The sequence below is a fragment of the Danio rerio genome, chromosome 23, assembly GCF_049306965.1.
Source record: "Danio rerio strain Tuebingen ecotype United States chromosome 23, GRCz12tu, whole genome shotgun sequence".
Taxonomy (NCBI): domain Eukaryota; kingdom Metazoa; phylum Chordata; class Actinopteri; order Cypriniformes; family Danionidae; genus Danio; species Danio rerio.
The window spans coordinates 16,860,838-16,888,829 of NC_133198.1; the positions used below are offsets into that span (position 1 = coordinate 16,860,838).

The 27,992-nt window shown below is 38.8% G+C and overlaps 1 protein-coding gene across 31 annotated transcripts in view; it reads right to left on the reverse strand.

The window, feature by feature from the left end:
• sulf2b (sulfatase 2b) overlaps nucleotides 1-27,992 on the reverse strand; it is a 544,759-nt gene that overhangs the window by 114,588 nt on the left and 402,179 nt on the right. For 4 of the 31 annotated variants that reach the window (XR_012398230.1, XM_073938023.1, XM_073938052.1 and 1 more), the window contains exon 1: nucleotides 11,695-11,843. The exons of 18 other annotated variants lie outside the window; for them this stretch is intronic. The gene's annotated coding sequence lies outside the window, so the exon portion shown is untranslated. Of the gene's footprint in view, nucleotides 1-11,470; nucleotides 11,905-27,992 lie in introns of those variants that run through there. 9 more of the 31 variants (XM_073938029.1, XM_073938055.1, XM_073938048.1 and 6 more) reach the window with 3 other exon arrangements.

Genomic DNA, 27,992 nt, shown 5'->3' on the forward strand with positions numbered 1-27,992 from the left:
TGGCTCAAAGGGATCGGATCGCAGACTCGTGAGAACGAGGGCGAGATCCCAAGAGGGCATGAGAGGGGGGCGAGATGGATTAATTCGCCTAGCACCCCTAAGGAACTGGATGACCAGGTTATGCTTTCCCACGGTGCCGCCAGCTACCGCGCTATGATAAGCGGAGATGGCGGCCACGTAAACCTTGAGAGTGGAGGGCGACAGCCTGCTGTCCAACTTCTCTTGAAGGAAAGAGAGCACAACACTAATCTGGCAATTTCGGGGGTCTTCTCTGCGAGAGACGCACCATTCAGTGAATAGACTCCACTTCAGGGCGTAGGCGCGCCTCGTGGAGGGGGCTCTAGCCTGAGTGATGGTATTAACCACCGCAGTCGGTAGGTTACCTAAGTCTTCCTCGCGTCTAGGGACCACACGTGGAGGTTCCAAAGATCGGGGCGAGGGTGCCAGATGGTGCCCTGTCCCTGAGAGAGTAGGTCCTCTCTCAAAGAGATCCGCCAGGGGAGGGCCGTCGCGAGGAGTGAGAGCTCTGATATCCAGGTCCGGTTGGGCCAAAGGGGCGCAACTAGCAGAACCTGTTCCTCGTCCTCCCTGACCTTGCACAGAAACTGCGCGAGCAGGCTCACTGGGGGAAACGCATACTTGCGCATGCCCCGAGGCCAGCTGTGGGCCAGTGCATCCGTGCCGAGAGAGCCCTCGGTCAGGGAAAAAAACAACTGGCAGTGAGCGTTCTCGGGGGAAGCAAACAGATCGATCTGGGCCTCCCCGAATCGCGCCCATATCAGCTGAACAGACTCGGGGTGGAGTCTCCATTCTCCAGGGCGTAACAGCTGTCGTGAGAGCGCATCGGCTGCACGATTGAGCGTGCCTGGGACGTGAATGGCGCGCAGCGATTTCAGCCGCGGGTGACTCCAGAGGAGCAGACGGCGGGCGAGCTGAGACATGCGGCGAGAGCGCATACCCCCCATGCGGTTGATATACGCCGCCGCCGCCATACTGTCCGTCCTGACCAGCACGTGTTGCCGCTCCAGCACCGGTAAAAAGCGGTGGAGAGCGAGGAACACTGCCAACAGCTCTAGGCGATTGATATGCCAATGCAGCTGGGCACCCTTCCAGAGGCCCGCAGCCGCATGCCCGCGACACACGGCCCCCCAACCCGTGTTGGAAGCGTCTGTTGAAACAACAACATGGCTGGACGCCTGTCCTAGAGGCACACCGGCCTGTAGGAACGAGGGGTCGTTCCAAGGGCTGAGGGCGCGGCGACACAGCGCAGTAACCGAGACCCGGTGTGTGCCCGCGTGCCATGCGCGTCTGGGGACCCGATCGTGAATCCAGTGCTGAAGTGGTCTCATATGGAGCAACCCGAGCGGCGTGACGGCGGCTGCGGATGCCATATGCCCCAGGAGCCTCTGAAAGAACTTCAGTGGGACCACTAGTTTGCTGTCGAGCTCCCTCAGACAGTTCAGCAACAGGCGAGCGCGTTCCTCGGAGAGGTGCGCTACCATGGTGATCGAGTCCAGCTCCATCCCGAGAAAAGAAATCCTCTGCACGGGGGCGAGTTTGCTCTTTTCTCGGTTGACCTGAAGCCCCAGTAGGCGGAGATGCCGAAGCACCTTGTCCCTGTGCATAATCAATTGCTCCCGCGAGTGGGCTAAAATCAGCCAGTCGTCGAGATAATTGAGTATGCGAATGCCCGCGAGCCGAAGGGGCGCTAGGGCACCCTCCGCGAGTTTGGTGAAGACCCGCGGAGACAGAGAGAGCCCGAAGGGGAGGACCTTGTACTGCCACGCTCGACCCTCGAACGCAAACCGCAGAAATTGGCGGTGGCGTGGAAGAATGGAGACATGGAAATACGCGTCCTTCAGGTCTATGGCTGCAAACCAATCCCGAGGACGAACGCATTGGAGAATGCGCCTCTGCGTGAGCATTCTGAACGGCAGCTTGTGCAGACAGCGGTTCAAAACGCGCAGATCTAGGATTGGCTCTTTTTGGGTACGATGAAGTATGGGCTGTAAAACCCACTCTCCATCTCGGCTGGAGGAACCGGCTCGATTGCACCCTTCGCCAGGAGGGCAGCAATCTCCTCTCGCAAGACAGGGGCGGACAGGGGGTTGACCCTGGAGAAATACACGCCCGTAAACTTGGGGGGCCGTTTCGCGAACTGAATCGCGTAACCGAGTCTGATTGTGCGTATGAGCCACCGCGAGGGGCTGGCCCGCGCTAACCAGGCAGGCAGAGCCCTCGCTAATGGAGTCATCGCTACAATCGCTGACGTACCAGCGGTGGGGCAGCGCGGAGTGGGTGTGCTGATCCGGGAAGCACGAGGGTCCCGCGGAAGAGCTGGAGGAGAGCGATTCGCTCTGGCTCCGCACCCTGACTCCGGAGAGGGGGCTGGAGGGCTGAGGGAAGGGAGACCGTCCCCCCAGCGCTCGTGAGCCACTGGCGAAGCACGTAGAGTCTGCGAGCCGGAAGGCAGCGCGTCCCGGACTGGCAGAACTCGTGCAGTCACATCCGGGGAAGGGAAAAAGTGCTCTTTTACTGATGTTTTGGTGGCACTGAAAAGTACCGTTGTTATCGGGGCCCCGCCCTCCAGCGGGGAAAGAGCAAGTTTCCTCTTCTCCGGATGGCCTGTCTCAGGGACGCTTCGCGGTCCGTTTACCGGACTTAACGGCGCCCTGGGCAGGAGGGGCTGCCTGCTTTCGAGGTGAACGCCGCGCCCGCTTGGCCGGAGGCGCAGGCGGGGGCGGGGCAGCACTCGTTGGCGGGCGCCCTCGGCGAGGAACAGCGGAGGTGGATGGCTCGGCGGGCGGAGCGGGCTTACGGCCACGCCGATAGATGACATTGCCCATCGCATCCGACTGCTCTTTCACCGCCTTGAATTCCTGGGTGAATTCACCGACGGTGTCGCCGAACAGGCCAGCCTGGGATATGGGCGAGTCAAGAAAGCGAACTTTGTCAACGTCGCGCATATCGGCCAGGTTTAGCCAGAGGTGGCGTTCCTGAACCACAAGTGTGGACATCGTCCTCCCCAGCGCACACGCGGCGGACTTAGTAGTCCGAAGAGCATAGTCGGTCGCGGTGCGCAGCTCATGTAATAAGCTTGGGTTGGACCCGCCCTCGTGCAGCTCGGCCAGCGCCTGCGCTTGGTAGCGCTGGTAGGTGGCCATCGCGTGCAAAGCAGAAGCAGCCTGGCCCGCAGCCTTATAAGCTCTGGCTCCGAGGGAGGCAGACAACCTACAGGCTTTGGACGGGAGGCGGGGCAAACCCCGCCACGTAGAGGCGCCGCGCGGACAAAGATTGACCGCGATAGCGCGCTCCACTGACGGGATCGCCTCATACCCCCTGGCAGCTCCGCCGTCAAGGGCGGTGAGGGCGGAGGCACTCGCAGCACGGGCAGAGAAAGGTGCCCTCCAGGACTGCGTGAGCCTACTGTGCACTTCCGGGAAGAAGGGGACGAGAGGCTTCGAAGGCTTCACCTTCTGGTCCTCTACGTAGCACCCATCTAGTCGGTCCGGCCGCGGAGCTGGGGGATAAACCCTCTCCAACCCCACGGCCGAAGCAGCCCGGGAAAGCACGGCTAACATGTCCGCTTCAGGATCCGATTTGACAGCGCTCACCTGCCCGGAGGGGGCGAGCGGGTCCGGATCTTCGTCGGACAGTGAAAGCCCACCCTCCGATGCTGCGGAGGACATCTGATCTCCGGTGTCAGCGAGTGTGAGAGCTACCATCTGGTTAGACGGATCACTCTTACCACCCGAAGCTTGGATGGAGCGCCGTGAGGAGCGAGAGGTCCGCGAGCCCGTGGGCGGCGGATTAGCTCCCGCTGAAACCCTCAGATCTGCCCGAGCGCCCGCTGCTTTTTTAGAGCAGGAGGCAACTGGGGTGGCTCGCTCTCTTGCGAAAGTTAGCCGCGATCTTAGCTGTGCAACGGTCATGGCATCGCAATGACGACATGAACCGCCCGCGAGCACCGCATTAACATGCTGGACCCCCAAACATGCAATGCAGTGATCGTGTCCATCATCCGGAGACAGGAAACCCCCGCATCCAGAAACGCACAGTCGGAGCGCCATCCTGAAAAGGACGTGCTGCACGACTGTGTTGCTCTTTTAGGAAAGTTGCAACTATACGCACCGCTCTGGAGGACCGGACCCAAAGAACCGCAGGCAAGGGAGTAACCCAGCTCGACCGTCTGCCACCGCGAAGACCCACTCTGGACCGGGAGACACACTCGTTCGCTCTGAAGTGCTGATCAGCAAGAGGAACCCTCATCGACTCACTCAGAAAGGATCTGAAGCGAAAAGGATGGCGTCTGCTGGCTTCAGGTGTGCTTATATGCTGAGATAATTGCAGATGTCGCACACCTGCGCAAGCTTACGCTGCCAATTAATTTCATTCATTGGCCCGTTCAATACTCTCCAGATAAGCGGCTTCTGATCCGAATCCTCCCATTCATGGCACTGAAGTTCCCCAACCGAAGGGGAACTGCACATCAAGCACATCAAGTATGTTATTTGATAATTATAAGACATAATGCCAAAAAGCAATGGACTGTGTGAAACTACATTAAACAAAAATAATTTATATTCCAAGTTAGCTGGAATCAGCTCAGGTGACATGACGGCGAGCAGCAGAGACCTATAAATTAAGTGGCCACCCCCTTAATTTTGCAGAATTTAAGGCTTAATATATAAATTAAATGGTGATGGTTCATTCTGCTGTGTAGACCCCTGATAAATTAGGCACTTAGCCGTAGGAAAGTGAGTGAGTTTTTTTTTTTTGTACCAAGCTGTAAACACAAGTTCTAAAAGGCGGTAAAGTTCGACATTTTAACATGGGGAATTTATGGAATTTACTTTTTTTTTTATTGTAGTTTCAGTCACTTTCGTATCACAAGGGACACTATGATGTTGCTTCTTGGTCTGGGTTCATACGGTCCTGTACACTGTAAAACCCAACAGTCAACTTTATCAGATGAAATGAGTGTATTTAACTCAAAATTGATTGAAAGTTAATTCTACTCATTTGAAAAGAGTTTTGATCTCAGTGTTGAAGGTAATGAGTTAATTAAATATCTCTTTACTTCACTTTAAATGGAGTAAGTTCACGTACTTTTTTTAACTCAAATGGTTTGTAGCAATTGATTACCTCAAACGGTTAGAGTTGTCTTAACTTATTGGGTTTTACAATACTCAAATGGTTTAAGTTCTCTTCATTTATTGAAGTTTTACTGTGCTCAAATTGCTTCATTTAATCAAATGGATTAAGTTCACAGTACTCATTAGGTTTAGTTTTGAACTTAAATGGTTTGTTGCAATCGTTTTCCTTAAATGGTTTGAGTTACCTTAACTTTTTGGGTTTTATAGTGTAGTTTTGTTGTTTGGGTTGTCAAATACTCACAAACGCTGGACACATACTGTAATATGCAAGTGGCGCCATTGTTTTCACAACATTGCGTTTGTATTGTTTACATATTTTCAAAAGTCTGTATTTTCAACCTGCCAAAATGCTGCTGTCACATAAACGAATGTCCAATGTTGCATATGCAGAACAAAGATTTTCATCTTCAGTGGGAAACAGTGCCGTGCAAATGTACCCTAAGTGGCACACTTCATTCCAGACTGTACTAGTTCTCATTATGAACATGCAAATATCATTCTGCTCTGATTCATTTAAACTAAATCATGCAAAAGACTAAACTAACAGCTTTGGTTGCGCCAACACACAGATGGCAGAATTGAATTTATTTCCTTAATTAGCTTTCAACACAGAACCGCAAGACAGACTGCACTTTAAAAAGTTAGTCCACTCACAGTTACACTGAAGGAGACGAACAAATTATCACATTTAATTTGATCATAGCGAAGGGGCGAATGCGTCATTAACCATCCTTACGTATACATGTCAACCTGCGCAGTTTCTCCATAAAAACATTGGGAAGAAAATCTGATTCAAATCCACTTAAAATACGGGTTGTAAAGTGACAAATCAAAATTATTTCAAATCTTTTGACATACAGGTCATTTCAGAATTCTATACTTTCTAATTAGTCTAAAAGCAGCTTATATTAAAGCTAATTTGTCAAAATGATCCTAATTACATAATATATCCTTTTCACACTGCGCGCCACCCCATTATACTGTCATTCCAAACACAACATTTAACCTCAGGTAAAGAAACATTTCACACCTGTTATTTAAAGATGGAATTAGCACTGCTGTTTTACCCGGGGTTATGTACGATTACACTGCTCTGGAGAAGGGTTAGCACCACATTTGCTGTGTTAACCTTGCATTGAGGCATTCATTTTGTTTTGTGTGAAATGGAGCGGAGTTTGCCTGATTCTGTTGTACTTTTGTCTTTGATTCCTTGCTATTGTGCATTTCACGTGGCTTAAAGCTACTGAAGTCCAATGCTGCGACTTCTTTTTGAAAATCAACTGGCAAGCAGGTTGTTTAGTCAGTAATAGTGATTCTGGAAATATGCACATAATAACATGGATTTATGAATGTACATTGTAAAACACCTTTTAATAATTATTCAGGATAAACAGTTAACCACAGGTAGAATAATATGTAATGTAAAACGGGATTCTGTAAACCGGATTCTGTTTATCCTGAGTTTAGTATGATCTAGGCCTAACAACTTTAAACGTAAAATACCTTGTACCTTGTAATTTCAGAATCAGAATCAGTTTTATCAGAATCAGAATTTAGTGTTTTATAGAAAAAAAAAAATTGTTTTATTGCAATGTGTGCTTCACACACCACAAGGAATTTAATTTGGCTACAGAAGCTTCCAGTGTACATAAAGTGACAAGTGAGAACATTAAATAAATATGAAAAAAAAAGATGATAAACATTGAACAGAGATGCACTTAGTCAAGAAATCTGGATGTTGAATTGTACAGATTTGTTATAAATATAGAGGTTATAAGGTGCATGATGGTGAGTGGGGGTGTGCAGGGGGGGTTTCTCCTAAAGTCCACTATCATCTCCACTGTTTTGAGCGTGTTCAGCTCCAGGTTGTTGTATCTGCTCCATAAAGCAGCCCTAAAGCCAGCCGTAATTTAACAAGGGAGGACAAACAAACACAGATCTACACAGAAACTAAACGATATAGATTATTCAACTATTGTTTAACAAAATGATGATTTCAGAAAATGAAAATTAATCATTTACTTTTTTCAAATAAGTTCCCAACTACGCCAGAGGATTTTTTAAAATAAAGATTGAAACTAAAATATGAAACTGTATCTGCAAGTGTGAGCAACTATTTGTTATTGCACAGCTCTTTGGTATGTTATTTCCAGATAACAACCTCTAAAACTAATAACACAGGCTCATCTGAGTACTTTAAATCATCTTGACCATCAGTCTATTCAAATTTTATAAGTGTATCTGTCATGTCGCTGTTCTTGACGGTGACTTTATGAGCTTTATTTAACTTTATAATTTTGTGTATGGAAAATTAATTTACAATGATTTCAACCCAGGCCATTTGTGCCTGCTGTTTTTGCAATAAATCCACCAGAGGCCGCTGTCGACTGACTGACTGATTGACTAACTGACTTACTCTCCTCCTTCCTTAAACCCAACGAATAGTGTTTTCAAAAGCACAGATTGACCCGCCCACCAACTTCCCCAACCCAACCGACAGTTTTTAAAAGCAATCCAAAAAAAGAAAAGCTCTTGATGCAGCCTGATTTTTACCATGTTTTCAGATTTTACCACATTCTCTCTCAGTTATTTCCTTGTTTTTTTTTATGTTTTGGCTTCTGTTTTTTTCTTACCTGCTTACTGGTACTTTTCTTCACCAGATTCAAACCCCATCATCATGGTCAACTCTTTGTGTCTCATGTCCGCCGACATTCATTGCGAGCTAACTGTACAAACTGGTAACTGAGGAAAAGCCGTCCATACGAAGGTAAGATGTACAGCTGGTAAGTGCAAGAAGGAACAGCGTCATAAAATGCAGCCATACGGTCTGCTGGCTACATAATTCGCGATTTCCAGAAATATATATAGAGCTACGTTTTCAGATGAGCTTATGTTGAATGATTAACGCCATGGTCACCATAGCAACTTGTAATATTACAACAATCAAACACTCATGGTCGTCAAAAACTAAACCACAATGAGCAACGAAGAGTCTCTGACCTTAAGCAATCCTGTTTATGAACTTAATAAAGCTGATAGATGCAGGCTGTGTTATCTAAGAAAAGAAAGAGTTTGTATTTTAATTTAATATGCGCGGTTTTAATTTGCTTTTCCTTCTCCACTTTAAGCAAGACCTGGCATCACTATTAAGTCAATACACACATCATTCCTTGTGAATTCATACTCTGCACATACAGAAAAGAGTCACCTTTACATTATGATACACATTTCAATGCATTATAAACAACTAGTTGTTCAGTTTTTTTGGACAAAATTTTGTTCAGTGTGGTTTATTCGGTTATGTATATGACTGTACAGTGTGTACAGAACAGGATTAAATCCTGAAAGGCGAACTGACTAATGTGTTTATAACAACTATGATATAAAAAAAATAAGGAAAGTGGAAAGAGCATTTGGTTATTTATTCATTCATTTTCTTTTCGGGTCAGTCCCTTTATTTATCAGGGGTCGCCACAGAAGAATGAACTCCCAACTTATACTGCATAAGCAGCAGATTCTGTTTCATCTACAAACAGACAGTGGGAACAGCATTTGGTTAGAAATCAAATATTTAAGAAACTAAGATGGTCATTTTCTTACACTGAAACTTAAAATATTTTTTGGATCTTCTCAAATCATGCTTGATAACATTATTATTAATTATTACACACAATTCTAAACTTCATAACAGTTTTATTTTACATTATTTTACATTCAAATTTTTAATCAAATTAATATATATATATATTTTTTGTAATAAATTATATTTTGTAATAAAAGTTATAATAAAACTACTTACATAAGTAAACTAAGATCAGCGTGTGTTCATCTGTACAAATATCTGTTTCTAATGTTGACCAACTTCTTAACTTTAAGATTGCCAGAAGTATTTCCAAGCCAAGACAGCTGTGCGCCTCAAAAAGAGGGAAAGGAAACAAAGAAAAAGAAAGGAGTGAAGAAAACAGACGCCGGTCTCTGAGGAGACAAATCACAAACCGCTTTAACCCTCCGAGACATTAATAGAGCAACACAAACACCTCCTCCATCTCTATTCGCAACCCAACAAATGCATCACACAAAAACACACACATCCTGTCAAAAACAAACACGCAGGACTTGCTGGAAAAATAATATTTTGTATGTATCAACAACGACAAAAAAATTCTCTTTAATGGTGCTCTGCGTTTTAGCGCACTGATTACAATGACCAAGAAAAGAGAATTGATTTCTATTACATTACTATTTTTTTTATTTTATTTTTTTACAGAAAGTCACACTGACATTTATTAAGCTGGCACAGGGTCGTCAAGGTCCACAGAATGTAATTATACTCATAATGATGGATTCTGGGAAATTTTAAAGCACATGATGGAGTCTAATAGGTAGCTTGCTTTTGGTCATTATGGCTTTTCTATTCTCGTTCTAAGCGTTTCTCGTACTTTATGGCACAAATAAAATTTCAGCTGATACAACTGATATGCGTATTTGAAGTCAATAGCATAAGATGAATCAGAGAAAGTCCTCAAGACGCTTCTGAATGACTTTTTTTTTAAGTGAAGGTTAGTACTGTTGCACAACTCTTTTCCCATTCAAACATTCTCATTCCCTTGGCTTTCTTCCACTATACTGTACACTTTATCTGAGATTTCACAGTACGGCTGCTTTTGTCCAAAACACAATATACGGATACTCAGCTCATAGCCACTAGAGAGAGAGACTGAGACACTTTTACTGCCAGTCCTCAGTGGAACTGTAAAGACAGCGGCTTTACTCAAAGATTATATTTAAAAGAGGAGGAGATCGCGAACACTGCTTTTACCGCTCACACAGAGATTTCTGAAGAATTTACACAGCAGAGCTCCATTTACAAAGAAACATCAAAATATGCTCTACTAGGAGACTATGTTGAAGTCATTTATTGGAGTATCAAGTGTGTTCTCGGACAGCACAAAGCGGCACAGCATGCATGACGCTGTAAACATCAATACTTATTAAAGGGTTGCATTTATTACTGGCACATACTGACATAAATGTTATTAATATATTGTTACTAAGCAACAGTGCCAAAATAATTCATAATGTGAGATACACGGAGAAGGTATATAGTGGCTTTACACTGGTGATTAAGTTTAAACGGTTGATTTTATGTTATGAATTTGAAAATTTATGACTTTATATTCTTACACACTTTAACTTAAGATTCAAATATAATTTAGTACTAATAGAACAAACTAAGGTTTGCATTTATTTATTTGATGTTATTCGAATATTATCCAGATTTAAATGTGAATTTAAAATTGATCTGTAATATGAATTTAAATGTAAACAGGTAGTCCCAGTTGTTCCATTTAAGCCTCATGCTTAAATTGCATCTGTACTTGCATTTAATATAAATTTAACATTTGGATTTAAATGTGAACTCTGAAAACAGGTAGCCTCACTTGTTCCATTTAAGCATAAATTGCATCTGAATTTGCATTCAATTTGAATTAGAAATCTGGATTTTAATGTGAACTCTAAAAGCAGGTAGTCTCAGTCGTTCCATTTAAGCAAAGATTGCATTTGAATTTGCATTTAAAGTAAATTCAAAATCTGGATTCAAATGTGAACTTGAATTGTTTTTGAACTTAGTTGAACATTTTTATTTGAATTAAATCCAGATTCTGATTATTTGTACCTTTGATTTATATCTGGATTTGCTTTTAAATCTAAATCTAAATGTTATTTCAAATCTGGACTTAAATGTGAACTGTAAAACCAAATTATCTCTGTATTTTCTTTTAAATTATCTAAATTATATACATATTTTTATTTTATTATATACAATAACTGTTTTAAATGTTACTGAACCTTGCGGAACTGCATCTGAATTAAATATAAATGAACATTTCATGTAGAGTTGCATCTAAAAGCAAATTGTAAAATCTGGATTCAATGTGAACAGTTGAATTCATATAAAATAGATTTGCAAAATAACAATATTTACCGATTTTAAAAATGAATTAAGGACAAATTTAAATTAAATATAATAAAAACTAATTTGACTTTTGATTTAAATGTAAATCTGAATTTAATTTGGATTTCAATATGGATTTAAATGTGAACTGCCAACTTGGACTGAATGTGGGTTTAAATCAGATTTCATGTAGATTTGTGTGTAAAAATAAATTGGGATTGAGGTAGAATTGCTATTTTACCTAAATCTAAATCTAATAATAATTCTGAAACAGTTAAATGTGAACTCTAATCCCAATCCGCAACAGTTCAATACAGTAAAAAAATACTACAAAACCAAAGGCAACACAACAACTTACTAGCCTGAAGTAAGCAGAATCTGGGTTAATGTTGAGTCGCTCCCTCAACAGTCACACAAACCCCTTCAACTTTTGAGGAAAACACCTCTCGTCTTCCGCTTCCCTTCATTCTAACCCCTCTTTCCTCTTCTGTCACATCTCCTGCTTGTTATCACAATCATCCCTCTCTCTTTCAGCTCTCAAACACCTCGCGTCTCGATCTCTCAGCTCAGCGAGTACAGTACCTCATGGTGTCGATGTCTTGCTCATCCCACATTAAAGTACAAATATCCAGATATGGAGCATGAAGGGCTACGGGACCATCTTAACGGGATCCTTGAGAAGCAGATAATGCTGGAAACACTCCACACACACTCACAGCACTTACTCATCTGTCTGTGTAGGTCAGTGCGCTGTAGCTTTATCCTTCTCTCTCTCTCTCTTTCCTTTTCTCCACCCATACTCTCTCATTCTAGCTTTATCGCACCTCTCTCTCTCTCTCTCTCTCTCTCTCTCTCTCTCTCTCTCTCTCGGCTGCTATAATTCCATTCCCACTCGTCTCTTCTCTGCACTCTCCCAGGATTGATGTGTTGTAACCTTGAGCTCTGCTGCTTTCAATTTATTGTCCCTTTTGCCCCCATCCTGTCTTCGGGTAAGGGTTAACGGAGCATCGTACCATAACAAAACAGAGGAATAGGGTCCCATCTGTGTCCCGTTTCTGCTCTGTCGACCACGCTGCTCTGCATACGAGAACGCTCATTTACATTGCATTATAGTAACAAGCAGCTCAAACGAAAAGCCCCTCGCTATTTATATTTACATGAGTTGGGGATAAAAGCCCGCCACATTTAAATTTAGATGGCTTGCTGGCGATTATATTTACATGCTAATAATTTTATAGCGTAAACTGCATACAAATGAATGCGATTTTGCGGTTCTTTGCACTAGCTGTTTTGGAAAGCTGTTTAAAGCAATGTAAGAGTTTAAAATAAAATCAGTTTTTCGTCTGTAATTTCTTTTCCTTTTTTATTGCTGTATAGTTTTATTTTTATTATAGTATTATTCATTAACTTTTATGTAATATACCGTGTATGCAGATTGAATTTTTTTTGTATTTGTTAGATTAAACTAAATTATTTAAACAAGCAGTTTCCTTATGGATTTATGTTCAAATTTAAGAATATAAAGGTGCATTGTAAAGCAAATCTTGCTGCTTTTACTCGAAAAAAAGAAGATTTTTGCTGCTTGTTTAAACTACTTATTTAAAATGAGCTAAATCAACACAATTATTAAGTTTTTTGGGGGAACAACAAATTAATAAATCCACGATATGAAGTTCATGTTGAACGGTTCATCAAGAATCTACCACTGGATCTAATCTCACTATATTTGTTAAACGTGATATTTAATTCATCTTGTTGTCTATAACTGATGACATATTCCTCGATTTTGGTCTTTTGAATGTATTGTTTTCAGGTAATGTGTTTTGGCTGAGCACTTAGATAAGTTCATATAATAATTTATGTACTATGTACACTGATTCTGAGCATTTGACTGATTACTTGCTTTTATTAGTTATAATGTATAAATGTATTTATTATCATAACTGATATTCAGGTATGTTTTGTAGTTTTCACCGAAAATGAAAGGAGGTAGTTGTTTTAGGCTCTGTTTTGTTATAAATAAGTAAACAGTGAAGATGACGGTCATATAAATATATAGCTACACGACGCCTTAACATTTCTGATGTCTGTTAAGTTAAAATAAAAATAGCCAGTTCCTCATATCATGTTTTAATTTTATAGTTTAGAAAGTGAAACAACAGGGTGATGCGAATGTTATAAAGTACACTATTCCCTTCGAAGATTTACCCCCAGAGTGTAAACGGAAGGTAAAACCATAGCAAAACTTGCATTTTAAAACTAAAATGTATTAGTGTAAATGGGACCTTATCCGCTTGTTAAGTGTGACGTCACACGAAGCGGCTTCCGGGTCCAAGCGCTCTATTCAACTGAATGGGGAGACTCATGAAATGGTAATAATAAACGTTTATAAAGCGATTTAAGGCTTTCGAAAATCACGATCGCAATATATATGTCTATGCCTAATATCCGATGGCCAGAAAGTGATAAACTTTTTATAAATTGTTAAATATTTGGTATTTGTTATGCAGCAAGCCCAGATATTGTTGTGTACACTATGATTTTATATAAAATTAACTTTAATGTGTGATAGGAATAAAACGTGATCATAAATGAATGATTTCTCCACTCAAATGAATGGCAGCTTGGACCCGGAAACAGTTATTACAGTACATACGTCACAAACACGTCACCACTTAACAAGCGGATATACGTTGTGCAGCAACATGGACACCTCCAAATGGTGTTAAACTTGTCACATACTCTATTTATTCATGTATAATTCACCCAAAAGTGTCATTTCTGTATTAATGTAGTGATGTATTTGATGTATTTTGCGACTGCAAAAAAAAAAAAAAGTTTGTTTACTACTGAGAGGACGCGCCCGCAAATGATGTCTACTTTAGTGAACAGAACCTGCACAGGCTGGTAATAAAGTTGTAAATACAACTGCTATTTTTACACCTCTCTGTAAACCTCTCTGTCTATCTCAATGACAAATGTTTACCTATACAGCATTTATATTTGATCCAATATTTGCACAACATCTGTAGTGTACTAGCCGGTGTACTTGTCTAGTCTTGTTTAAATTATTATATCATATTGTAAAGTTAGGATTACTACAAGATATGGTTATTGTTCACAGTGAACACAAAGTGTTGTACATGAAAATGTATGTTTACGGGGTCAGTGTAATTACGCTAGCCAATATAATGCTGAATATAATGCAAGTTGTAAAAACTGAAGTAAAAATGGTCTTATAAGGTTGTCAATGACAGATTGAAAGCATATGTCTGAAATATACAAATGAAACTTCACAGTTATGAATAGTTGTATTCTGATGTCATCCCTTTACTGTGCATTAATGATGACCAAGACAAATGTAAAATCTATTCAAGTCTACCATTTTAAGTCTGTCCAAATTTCAACACTTTAACCATCAGTTGACCTACACAAAGGCCTAATATTATCATTGTTGTTTTACCATGTTTGAGAATAACAATATAAATAGCCTACTCATATAAATTATTATTATTTTTTTTTTGCATCCACAGAATCGCGGGAAAATCGTGATCTTTATTTTAAGCAAAAAATTGTGATTCTCATTTTAGCCAAAACCGTGCAGCCCTATTTGGGACAATGAAAAAGTACAGTGTGGAATTGTTGTGTTGTTCTTTATAGTTAAATCATCTCAACTTTAATAGTCATTTAAACTTACATTAGTCAAACTGTCTAAGAATATTAAGTTAAATTTTGCATAACTAAAACTAAATAGTTGAAACCTAATATTTTACATGCCTTCTCCCCATTTAATAGTTCATATTAAATAATTGTTGTCTTTAAACAACAGAACAAATCCTCTATGTGGTTTGCAAATGAATATGTTCTCATAAAGGACACAGCTTTAAATGAAACACACCTCATCAAACCGCAGACCTTGTTCAACTCCCCAAAGTATTTCACGTCTTTCACCAGCCATTAACTACTAGCTAAATACTGCCTTTCTTGAGCAGGAGATAAATGTGTGTTGTAAAGTGCTCAGAGTAAAAGACAAGCACACAAGATAAAGCCCAGATAACAGAAGAGGTTTTGTGAGTAAAAGATCCTGATGGACTCTATAGCTGTCTGGGGCAGTAAGCTATTGATTCAACACACGCACTTGAACACACACACCCACAGAAATAAGGCCAGACGCACTTCAGACATCTGTCTATAACCGCAAAGCCAACTGGAATTTTCAACTTAACTTTTCACCATTCGCAACTAATCCCATAACTATTCTGCCATGAACTTTCAAAAAAAAAAAAAAAAAGGAAAAAAGAAAGAAATTGAAAAACGCCACCGTTCTTACTGCGAGCAGCTCAACAGAGCGTGTCTGTGTTATTGTCAGAGAGACAGAAAAAAAGGAACTGTCAAATTGTCTGGCCTTTCTTTTTAATTAACTCCGTCCATTTGCTTTTCTTATCGCCCTACATTAAAAAATACCACCCAGACTGAGAGAGAGAGAGAGAGAGAGAGAGAGAGAGAGAGAGAGAGAGAGAGAGAGAGAGAGAGAGAGAGAGAGCATTTGATTAAACACAAAAGGTACTTGAATAATATGCTGCTGGTTATAAATGAAAAGACACAGCGCTGAGCACATTTTCACTCACTGCGGCTGATGCACATCTAGAAAATAGCAAAGCAGAAATAGTCAACAAGGTGAAGTACTTATACATTTTTACTTGCCAGATTTGTGTTTTAAGCAAATCACTGGCCTTCATAACACTGTAAAATAACCCCACTATTTTACAATCAAAAACCTGTAAAACAACAGTTAAATTAAAGAAATTTACCATAAAATAACAGCAGGCATTGAATATTAATGAGCACACATTTCAGCTTTCACACACACAAACACACAATATAATGAAATTGCTGTATTATTTACACAGTGTTTTTTCCAGATTTTTGAAGTACATTTAAAATTACGTAAAATTAAAGTAATACATTTAAAAAAAAAAAAAAAAGGTCAAATGACTGGCAGCTACGACTGCCAAACAAAAAACATAAGATTACGGTAAAATATCTTTGTTGAAATAAAGTGCAAAAATTAAAAATCTACAGATATGTTCATTATAAAGTTTACAAAAAAAAAACACTGTTATTTTACAGACTTTTCATAGATTATTACAATCAAATCCGTTCAATAAAGTTACACAATAAGTTACACAATAAAAAACACTGATATTATACAGACTTTTTTACTGCACTTTATTTCAACAAAGAAATTTTTCCATAAATGTCCGTAAAAATGTGCTGAATAAATTGGCGGTTTATTCTGCTGTGGCGACCTCAGATATATAAAGGGACTAAGCCGAAAAGAAAATGAAAGAATAAATTATATTATATTATATTATATTATATTATATTATATTATATTATATTATATTATATTATATTTTATTATATTATATTATATTATATTATATTATATTATATTATATTATATTATATTTTATATTATATTATATTATATTATATTATATATAAGTTCTTTAATAAAAATCTGCTTCAGTAAATAATTGTTTTAAAAAAGTATTCAAATCAAAATCAAATTTCTGATGAATGCTCTTTTGTAAACTAAGATTATTAAATTAAACTAATAATAAATGCACTACATTGAACAAATATTAATCAAAACATTTAAAATGTTTTTATTTTTTTTTGGTACAAAAAATGACTTCAACTAAAAGTCTTTAAATCAAGAACCCTAAAAAACTGTGTTGATGTTTCAACCAAAAACAGTATTTAAATTTTTTTTTTTTGAACCTCGGCAATAATAATAATAAATGTTCTAGAGCATCAAAGAATATTAAATTGATTCCTAAAGGGTCTGGAAGATAAGCATCTGTTTAATTATCTGCTTATTTGTAGACAAAGATTGTAATATCAGTTCTGAAAAAGAGAGTTATGAATGAACAATAAACACAAAGCATTCCACATAAAAACAACCGCCTGAGTCACCAATGAACATGAGCACTAGAATATTACAATTTTATTTATTTGGAGCAGCATACTTCTCCAGTTATATAATCTTCAAGGGTACAATATCATTCCCACAGCAAATACACACCATTATCACAACATTTACAACAATAAAGTCCCAGATATTCAATAAAACCCACTGCCAAAATGAATAATAAAAGAAAAAATAATTGAAGCAACAATATTCTCATGAAGGATTTATTTAATTTATTTACTGTTCAAAAAAAGTTCAGATAAATGTACAATGATTTCATATTTTGTTTCATATTTTGTTTATTTTTTATATTTTATACAAATATATTAATAGCTAATAGTTATGCTGAGACTGCCATTTGTAGTTATAGTATTAATTACTTAGTAGTTAAATTTTTGCAATGATTATTTTTTGTTACGTTTTGCTTTCTTTAGAATTAATTTACAGTTGTTTCACTGAACTACAAAAGTAATTAAACAATATTCAATGTATATTTTGTTTAAATATTTTTTTTATGTTTTATTAAAGCTCCTTCATCATATGTGCAAACAATTTTAAGCTAAAACAGTCAGGTTTTAGCAGTTGTGTTGCGTGGTTTTGTCATTATAATTATTATTATAATTTTTTGTTGTTGTAAATATCTGTATAAAGTAATTTATTCATTTGTATTTTTACATGAAACTACACACACATACACAGTTGAATGTAAAATTATTAGCCCTCTTGTGACATTTTTATTCTTTGTTTAATGAAGCAAGACCACACAGAATTTCGTATATTTTCTTTGTCTTCTGGAAAAACTTATTTATTTTGGTTTGGCTGGTATAAAAGCAATAAAAAACTGTATATATATATATATTTTTTTCTCAGTTCCAGTAGATACAGGACAAACTATTGTTGTCCAATGACTTGACTAGGTTATGTATTAATTAGCCTTAAAAGTCACTTTAAGTAATATATATATATATATATATATATATATATATATATATATATATATATATATATATATATATATATATATATATATATATATATATATATATATATATAAAGTAAGAGAAAATGTGTGTGTGCATGTGCGTGCGTGTGTGTGTGTGTGTGTGTGTGTGTGTGTGTGTGTGTGTGTGTGTGTGTGTGTGTGTGTGTGTGTGTGTGTGTGTGTGTGTTTGTGTGTGTGTGTGTAAAAATTTATTATTACACCAGTATAAAAAACTACATGTACTCTGGAAAATAAAATGTGCTCATAAAAGTCTAATCAAAACGCTACCCTAGATGAAAAACACATAATCAAATAACAGACATTATGTAAAATGTAATATTATTTAAAATAAAACAATGGCATATAACTGGCATATAAATATGCTGCTGAAAAAAAAAACATCTTAAACCAGCCTAAGCCAGTTAGCTGGTTTTAGCTGGTCAACCAGCCTGTTTTTAGAGGGGTTTCAGCCATTTCCAACCTGGTCTTAGGTGGTCAGTCTGCGAAACCCTAGCCTGGTTTAAGCTGGACATAGCTGGTTTTGGCTGGCAGGTCATGTTGGTTTTTTGTTTTGCCATATTCCAACCTGACCAACTAAAACAGTGTGGAAATGGCCAACCCTAGCTTATTTTGAAAATGTTGCCCTATACATTTCTGGAGAGTGCCAAATATGTACCAGGAGATACATTTTTGTTTTCCCGAATCCATCAGAGGCTTTGTCTCACGAGTGCCATTCGTGCCTGCTTTTCTCAGTTAATCCACCAGAGGCCGCTGTCAACTGACTGACTGACTGACTGACCAACCAACCAATAACCCCACCCACCCTCTTGCCTATACCCAACCGACAGTGTTTTCAAAAGCAATCTAAAAAAAGTCCCTTGATTTTTTTGACCACATTTTCAGACTTTACCACATTCTTACCCTGTTCTTTACTGATTTATATAATTTTTTGGCTTTTGTCCTGCTTTCTAAAACCAATTTACACCGTTACTCAAACCCATCATCATGGTCAACTCTTCTATACATCTCAAGTCCGCCTACATACGCTGCAAGCCACTGGACAAAGTGGTAACAGTGGGAAAGCCGCCCATATGGAGGTAAGCTGTCTGCTGGTAAGAAAACCAGCAAACAGCAAGTATGAATCCAACAGCAGACAATTCAGCAGCCTTCAGTGACTCAGACTATATTTCAGGTCGGTAGTTCATTGGCGTGACGAACATGTGGACGACTCGAATTAAATAAGGCCATTAATAGAGAGTCCTTGATGATAACAGCAATTAATCCTTCTTCATTAGTGCCTGCTAGCCTCTAATTACACCTGCTAATTAAAATTCATCTGTCTCTTTCTCTCCGAGCTGTTCTGCATTAAAGCGCCGGTGTAAATCTGCCTCCTACACCGCTTTAAAAATATGACAAAAACCACCTTTCTGAATTGCGTCGCTTTTCATTTCACTCAGTCATCTTGTAGACTTGATATACTTGCCTAATGTGTTGTCACGGGAGAGTTCTGTCACTTAAAATGAACTAGACTTAAAATTGGTGTAAATGGCGTGAATTATGAGGTCGGGAAGCATTGAAATAGAGTGTAAAAGTGGTAAACGGAGAGATGTGGTGTGAGTTAAATGGTTTGTGTAAACAAGTACACAGCAGTGCTCTGTTTCTGCTGGAGTTTATGTGAGGTAATTACAGGCCAATGGCAAGATGAATGAATACACGCTGAAGAAAAAGATATATAGCATTGAGGGAATGAGTTTTGAAGGAAAAATTTTTACAATTACATGTTTGTGCTTAGTAATAAAGAAATTATTTTAATTAAGGATTCATTTAGCATTTAACTTAACATAAGAAATAGTTGACATGTAAAACTTTTCACCACATTTATATTTAATATAAATACTGCTGTCTTGAACTTTCTATTTGATAAACAGAATAATACAGAAATATTATGTTTTGGTTATATGTTAATATCGTTATGCTACAACTGGAACTTTTTAATAGATTAATATTTTCAATCATTCATTCATTCATTCCTTCATTTTCTTTTCAGCTTAGTCCCTTTATTAGTCAGGGGTCACCACAGTGGAATGAACCACCAACTTATCCAGCATATGTTTTAAGCAGTGGATGCCCTCCCAGCTGCAACCTATCTCTGGGAAAGAGGGATATTTTAGTTTGAAGTAAAAACTAGGTAGAGTTTTACCATTTTGCAGTCTATTTAGCAGATCTCTGGCACTTTTAACTTTGATTAGCATGAATCATTGAATTGGATTAGATCATTAGCATCTCACTCAAAATGAGTTAGCTGTTTATTTATTTAGTTATTTATTCAGTTAATTAGTTGGTTAGGTAGATATTTATTTATTTATTTATTTATTTATTGAGTTAGTTAGTTAGTTAGTTAGTTAGTTAGTTAGTTAGTTGAATATTTAATTAGTTTGTTATTCATTAATTCTGTTAGTTAGTTAGTTAGTTAGTTAGTTAGTTAGTTAGTTAGTTAGTTAGTTAATTAGTTAGTTAGTTAGTTAGTTGTTTGGTTAGTTGGGTATTTATTTATTTATTTACTTTTTTATCATTTATTTATTTAGTTAGCTGGTTAGGTATTTATTTATTTATTTACTTACTTATTTAGTTAGTTAGTTAGTATTACGTAATTTATTTATTTAGTTGGTTAGGTATTTATTTATTTATTTATTTAGTTGGTTAGGTACCTATTTATTTATGTATTTAGTTATATAGTTAGTTATTTAGTTAGTTAGGTAGTTAGTTAGTTAGTTAGTTAGTTAGTTAGTTAGTTAGTTAGTTAGTTGGTTGGTTGTGTATTTATTTATTTATTTGTTTATTTAGTTAGTTGGTTTAGTATTTGTTTATTTATTTACTTATTTAGTTAGTTAGTTATTATGTTATTTATTTATTTATTTATCTATTTATTTATTTAGTTGGTTAGGTACCTATTTATTTATGTATTTAGTAAGTTAGTTAGTTAGTTAGTTAGTTAGTTAGTTAGTTAGTTAGTTAGTTAGTTAGTTAGTTAGTTAGTTAGTTAGTTAGTTAGTTAGTTAGTTAGATAAAGTGCAATACATGAGAAATAATTAGGGCCATGCTCACCAAAGGCAGAATGAGGAGCATACATTGAAAAAAATGCTGTCTGTGTGGGTCCTAATGCCCCTGTATGCTGAAGGGGACTCTATACTGAAGAGTGAGAGCCGTCTTTTAGATGATACATTAAACCGATGTCTTGACTCTCTGTGGTCATTAAAAATCCCAGGATGTCCTTCGAAAAAGAGTAGGGGTTTCAACCCGGATTCCTGCCACATTTGCCCACTGGCCTCTGTTCATAATGGCCTCCTAACCCTCCCCTCATCATAGTTGTCTCCTCTCTATCAATCAGCTGGTGCCTTATGTACAAAGACTTGCGTTGAATTAATACTAAAACATTGCGTATGACAAATCAGTAAATGTGCATACGCAGTAAAAAAATCAGATGTTTAAAACACTGCGTATTTTGTAATAAATAAAAAAAATAAATAAAAAAAACAGCCATTCGCGAAATCAACAGAGCTGTCAAGTCAGTGCTCTTTCGCTCGGTCTTTCTCACACACACAAATATGCCTTTTAAACTTAACAAAAACTCTCAACAATTGTTACTGGCTGCTGTGTCATTAATATGGTGTAAAGATTATTATTTATGCAAAAAAATGCAAAAAAATGTCACTTATTAAATTAAAACTACTTTATTATTTTATGCAACAGCCTTACATTTAAAACGGAAACATAAGGACAATCATAAGCAAAAAGACCCCTAGCCTATAAGGTGTTATTTATTTATTTTTTTTTATTTTGGTGCATGTACTCCTGTGCGAAAACTAGAGTAATGGTAGTGTAATGGCGGCATGCCATCTTTACCAGACTCGGGCAAATTCCGCCTCTCTTTCCACTCCACCACGAAGCCCCAGCTGGCCCTCTTTAGCTCAAGGTATTCGGTGGGCAGTGGAAACAGACTGGCACACTCGCTTTAGGTGCGATAGTGGAAATGCAGCTAATTGTTACAGGTTTTCAGCTTTCTTCAAAAGATCTTCTAGTAAAGTAAACAGAGAGTACATTTTAATTTCTGGGTGAACTATCCCTTTAAAAGATGGAGGAGGAAGAAGAAGATTAAACAATGCATGGCCACTAATAATCCCCAAAAAAGGGAAAGCTCCACTGTAAATTCTTCTGTTCATCAATCAAATTCAGCACAAAACATATTGAGACTTTCAGCTTGTTAACAGTGATTTATGATAATGTTTGTTCTGTAATTACAGAATGACACACATCTTGCTTGTTAAAAGCCTTGTGTTTTCCTCTTGTGTTTATCTGAGTGATTTACAGCTCTATTACAATAAACCAGATTTTAACATTTTGGCTGAAGATGTGTGTTTGTGTGCTGCCTTGATTGACAGACGCAACGATTGCAACACAAAAAGGTAATTAGTTTAGATGAGGGAGGCCGTACAGCCATTAAGAACAGTAAAAACTAGTCAGAAAATGGCTTTGAATTGCTGATGCAGTACAGAGAAAGGAAATAAACACACATGAATAACTTGTAACCCCTCGCTCAAGACAAGGAATGAATCAAATACATTCTTTAGACAACGACAGAGAGGAATAAAACAGAAGAACATGTTTTATTTACTCACGCAATGAAATACTAAAGCACTTTGGAAAACAGCAATGCTTAAGAATTACAGCCAACATATTTTTGCAACTTATCACTGCTCCATTTGCCAGTCTGTGAGTGTATGTGTGTGTATGACATGCTCTCATTGAGTATGAACACTGGCACTGTGCCAGAGCTGCTAATTAATTTGCACATTAACCAAATGTGTGTAATTGTGTGTGTGTGTGTGTGTGTGTGTGTGTGTGTGTGTGTGTGTGTGTGTGTGTGTGTGTGTGTGTGTGTGTGTGTGTGTGTGTGTGTGTGCATGAATACAACAAAAGAATACACAACTTGCCTCATCCACTCTTCCTCTCGGAAAATCAAACGCACCACGCCAAGAGTTCCCTTCTAAATTGCGTAAATGATTTTAGAGTGATTTCGGTTTAACACCATCATGCATTATTCAGTGTTGCTAATCATTCCCAGATCTCACAGGGCATGGTGCACAATGATGAAAGCAAATTAAATAAATCGTGACCTTTTCTCTGGGTTTTCGCAATTGTGTTTTTATGTTGCTTTGCTGTTTAGTCATTTTGTTTACATCTTCTAATCAAAATAGTTTAGGTTACAAGAAATACTATGATATTCTCTCTGGATTGACCTGTCCTGCCGTTAAAAAGAGCTGGTATTGTATGTTTTGATGCTGGTCTTTCTGGTTTAAATGCTGGTCTCACACTTACACAATGCTGGTCTTGCTAGTTTCAGTGCTTGTTTTACTGGTCTCAATTCTGGTCTCAATGCTGGTCTTGCTTGTTTCGATATTGGTTTTGTTGGTTTCAATGCTGGTCTTGTGTATGCTTGCATTCATGCTTCTTTTGCTGGTTTCAATGCTGGTCTTGCTGGTCTCAATGCTGGTTTTGCTGGTCTCAATGCTGGTTTTGCATTTTTCAAAGCATGCAAACCAGAAAAACCAGCATTGAAACCAGCAAGATCAGCATTGAAACCAGCAAAACCAGCATTGAGACCAGCAAGAACAGCATTGAAACCACTGTGATCAGTTTTAAGACTAACAAGACCAGCATTGAGACCAGCAAGACAAGCATTAAGACCAGCACTGAAATCAGAAAGACCAGCTTTGAGACCAGCAAGACCAACAGTGGAACAGCAAGACCGGCATTGAAACCAGCAAAACCAGCATTGTGACCAGCATTGAAGCCAGCAAGGCCAGCATTGCGACCAGCAAGACCAGCATTGAGACCAGCATGACCAGCATTGAGACCAGCATTGAAACCAGAAAAAACAGCATTTAGACCAGCATTGAAGCCAGCAAGGCCAGCATTAAGACCAGCAAGACCAGCATTGAAGCCAGCAAGGCTCGCATTGAGACAAACATGACCAGCATTAAGACATTGAAAGCAGCAAGACCAGCATTGAAACCAGCAAGACCAGCATTGAGACCAGCATTGAAAGCAGAAAGACCAACAATGAAACCAGCAAGACCATTATTAAAACCAGCAAAACCAGAATTGAGACAAGCATTGAAGCCAGCAAGACCAGCATTGAGACCATCATTTAAACCAGCAAGACCAGCACTGAGACCAGCACTGAAACCAGCAAGACCAACAATGACACCAGCAAGACCATCATTGAAACCAGCAAAACCAACATTGAGACCAGCATTGAAGCCAGCAAGGCCAGCATTGAGACCAGCAATACCAACATTGAGACCAGCATTGAAACCAGCAAGGCCAGCATTAAGACCAGCAAGACCAGCACTGAGACCAGCATTGAAACCACCAAGACCAACAATAAAACCAACAAGACCATTATTGGAAGCCAGCAAGGCCAGCATTGAGACCAGCAAGACTAACATTGAGACCAGCATTGAAACCAGCAACACTAGCACCGAGACAAGCACTGAAACCAGCAATACCAGCATTGAGACCAGCATTAAAATCCGCAAGACCAGCATTGAGACAGGCGTTGAAATCGGCAAGACCAACATTACGACCAGCATTGAAATCAGCAAGACCAACATTGAGACCAGCATTGCGATCAGCAAGAAAGACTAGCATTGAAACCAGTAAGACCAGCATTGAGACCAGCAAGAAAACAACATGTGACAAAACTACTGTTAAAAATATCTCCTTTACACATAAAATGTTGTCAAAATGCTTTTTTTGTGAACTGCTAGTATTTACTTTTGAAACTAGTAAATGCACAAATATAAAAAGTTATTTACATTGAAAAAGACTGCTCAGACCAAACATTTAGTGTCTGAAATTCCAAGACCAAGGGCATGGGATTTATTCCCAGGGACTGAATGAACAGAATCCATGGAACGCAACAAAATTTTATCAACAGAGTGGTTGATAGACAAAATATGTTTTATGACCTTTGTACAGGTTAAATAGTAAAGCATGGGGTTGACAACCCCAAGGACATGGATTTGAGTCCCAGAAACGAAGGAACTAATAAAAGGCATTAAAAGCAACACAATGCAAATCAGTAACTGCATTCAATGCAATCGATCAATTCAACTGAAAAACCCGTAAACAAAATGCAACAGCTCGCATTAGCTTTGAACAACAATACCAAACTCCAAGGTTATGCATTTGATTCCCAGGGAATGATTGAACTGATAAATTGTATTGAATGCAGCAACATATATATTAACATCTGATAGTGTACTCTGCACTCTGATAGTTAGCTGACACACTTCATTACTCCATATGTGTGTCAGCCTGAAATCAATTTTATTTTCCTTCTTTCAATCTTTTTTTTTTCCAATTTATAATATATTTTTATTAAATGAATATCTCAGTTTGGGGGAGACAGAGCCAATGAATTAAAAGGCCTAATGAATTAGGTGCTTGGAAAGTGGTTACTCTAAAGTGAAGAGGGCCATTATTTAGCCCAATTTACCAGCTATTTGCAAAGTTTACAGAGGGCAGCCTTACACATGCACAATGCTGTTGTTTCACGAGAGCTTTCTATTAACTGCTAGTTGAGAATTTTAGCCCTGCAGTTTCTCCTGCACAGATCTTCCTCCTTTTCCCTAAAGAACCTCTTTATATTTAAGCATTGCAGTTGGGTAGCACAGTTCACCCCCTTTCGCCTTTGAAAAGTTAAGACTAAATCTAATTGATTCCACCATTGTATTAAAGTTAGCTCTGCTCTTAGATTAAAGGCAGAAAAGTTGAGGTATTGATGAGGCAACTCTGAAACCTAGGCTCATTCTGAAAACCTACCACCATATACATTTCTAGAGAGCACCAAATACGTCCCAGTAGCTGCGTTTTTTTTGTAGTTTTTGTTTTCACAAATCCACTAGAGGCCACTGTGTATGCTTTTTCAGATCTCAGATTTCTCTCCCGAGTGCCATTGGTGTCTGCTGTTTTTGTGTAAATCCACTCGAGGCCGCTGTGTACGATTTTTTGAGTTCTCAAATTTCTCTCACGAGTGCCATTCATGCCTACTGTTTTTGCATTAAATTCACTAGAGGCTGCTGTTTACGATTTTTGACACGTCAAAGTTGTCTTGTGAGTGTCATTCGTTAGCCGTAAATCCACTAGAGGCCACTGTCGACTGTTTGATTGACCCACCCTCCTCCTTCACTAAACCCAACGAATAGAGTTCTCAAATGCACCGATTGACCCGCCCACCGACTTTCTTAAACCCAACCATCAGTTTTAAAAAGCAATTTAGTAAAAGAAAAGCCCTCGCCTGATTTTTGCCATATTTTACCACACTCTAACCCTATTGTTCTCTTATTTATTTATATTTTTGGCTTTTGTTTTTGTCTTACAAGCCTTTTGGAACAGTTTTTCACTAGTCTCCAACCCCGTCATTGTGGTCAATTCTTCTCTGCATCTCATGTCTGCTGACATACATGGCAAGCTGAATGGACAAATGGACAAACTGGTAAAAGAGCGGGAAAGCTGTCCATATGGAGATAAGCGATCAGCTGGTAAACGTGAAAAAGAGCAGCATCAAACCACTTCTTAGTGTTCAGTTTAAAGACGAAATGCAGCCATATGTACTTTTGGCTACATTGTGATCTCCAGAAATGTATATAAGACTACGTTTTCAGAATGAGCCTACAACCCTGTTGGGGGCCAAATCTCGAACCAACTTCGACAAATTCTTTAGCTAACATTTGTCTTTGGCTTTTTCACTCAGGCCACAGTACTTTACAGTTCTCCTTTCGCACAGCCTCCTCATCCGTTGCTAGAACCCACCTCATTTCAGCTCGCAGAATATTAATAAAGGTAGAAGCGAGAGAGAGAGAAAACTTTCGAAAGATGCTTTGGGCAGAGGAGAAGAGGAAGACGCCCACTGAATATAGATGGTCCAATTTGACCTCTGGATTCAATGCATATTTAAAATGATAATAAAAAAAGCATTATGATGCAGAAAAAAGTGGAAGACGATGTCTAGTGTGTGTGTGTGTGTGTTATACACACTTGAGTTTTGTGTTAGAACAGATTTGACAGTAATGTACATACACTTTTTGTGGTGTACATACAAATATTCCTACATATGCCTTTTCTTGTCTTGACATGCAACGTGAGCCTGAAGCCTGCTGGGTAAATCATTGCACTGAGATGCCAAATGCTACACTTCTGCTTCCATTCCTTCCTGCAAGGGCTCCATTCAGTTTTCCAGCACAAAAACGCTTTCAGATTCAAATATCTCCATGACAAGCCACTTAGGCTGACAATAACCGTTCTCTATCTTCCCCCTCTTGTGAGTGAGAGATAGAGAGAAGAACGAATGGAGGATACTGTACAGGATTCTTGTTTCAAATTTGGAACCTCTTAAACAATCTCTTTAGTTTCAGCAACTTGATGTGTGTGTTTGTGTGCATACTGTACACTTACGGGATCAGATTACATACAGTGCTAGCTAATATCACTGAGGGCTTGATAAAAATAAAACAGACTTCATATAGGTTTCCCTGGAGGAAAAGCCATGGTGGTTGGTAGCAAAGTATGTTCAGTTTGCTACTGTACTTCAGAACATTTGTCCAAGTTTCGGGTACTTTTATTTTGTATTTAAGTATTTTTATTTTGTTAGTAACTTTTACTCACATTCCAAAGCATAATATTGTATTTCATACTGCTTATTTTGAGTCTGCATTGATTCAAATGATCCAGTCAGAGTGAATCTCCAATTAATGACTCACTGATTCAAATGATCTGGTCAGAATGAGTCTCCAGTTAACAAGTCACTAAATCAAATGATGAGGTCAGAGTGAGTTTCCAGTTAATGATTCACTGATT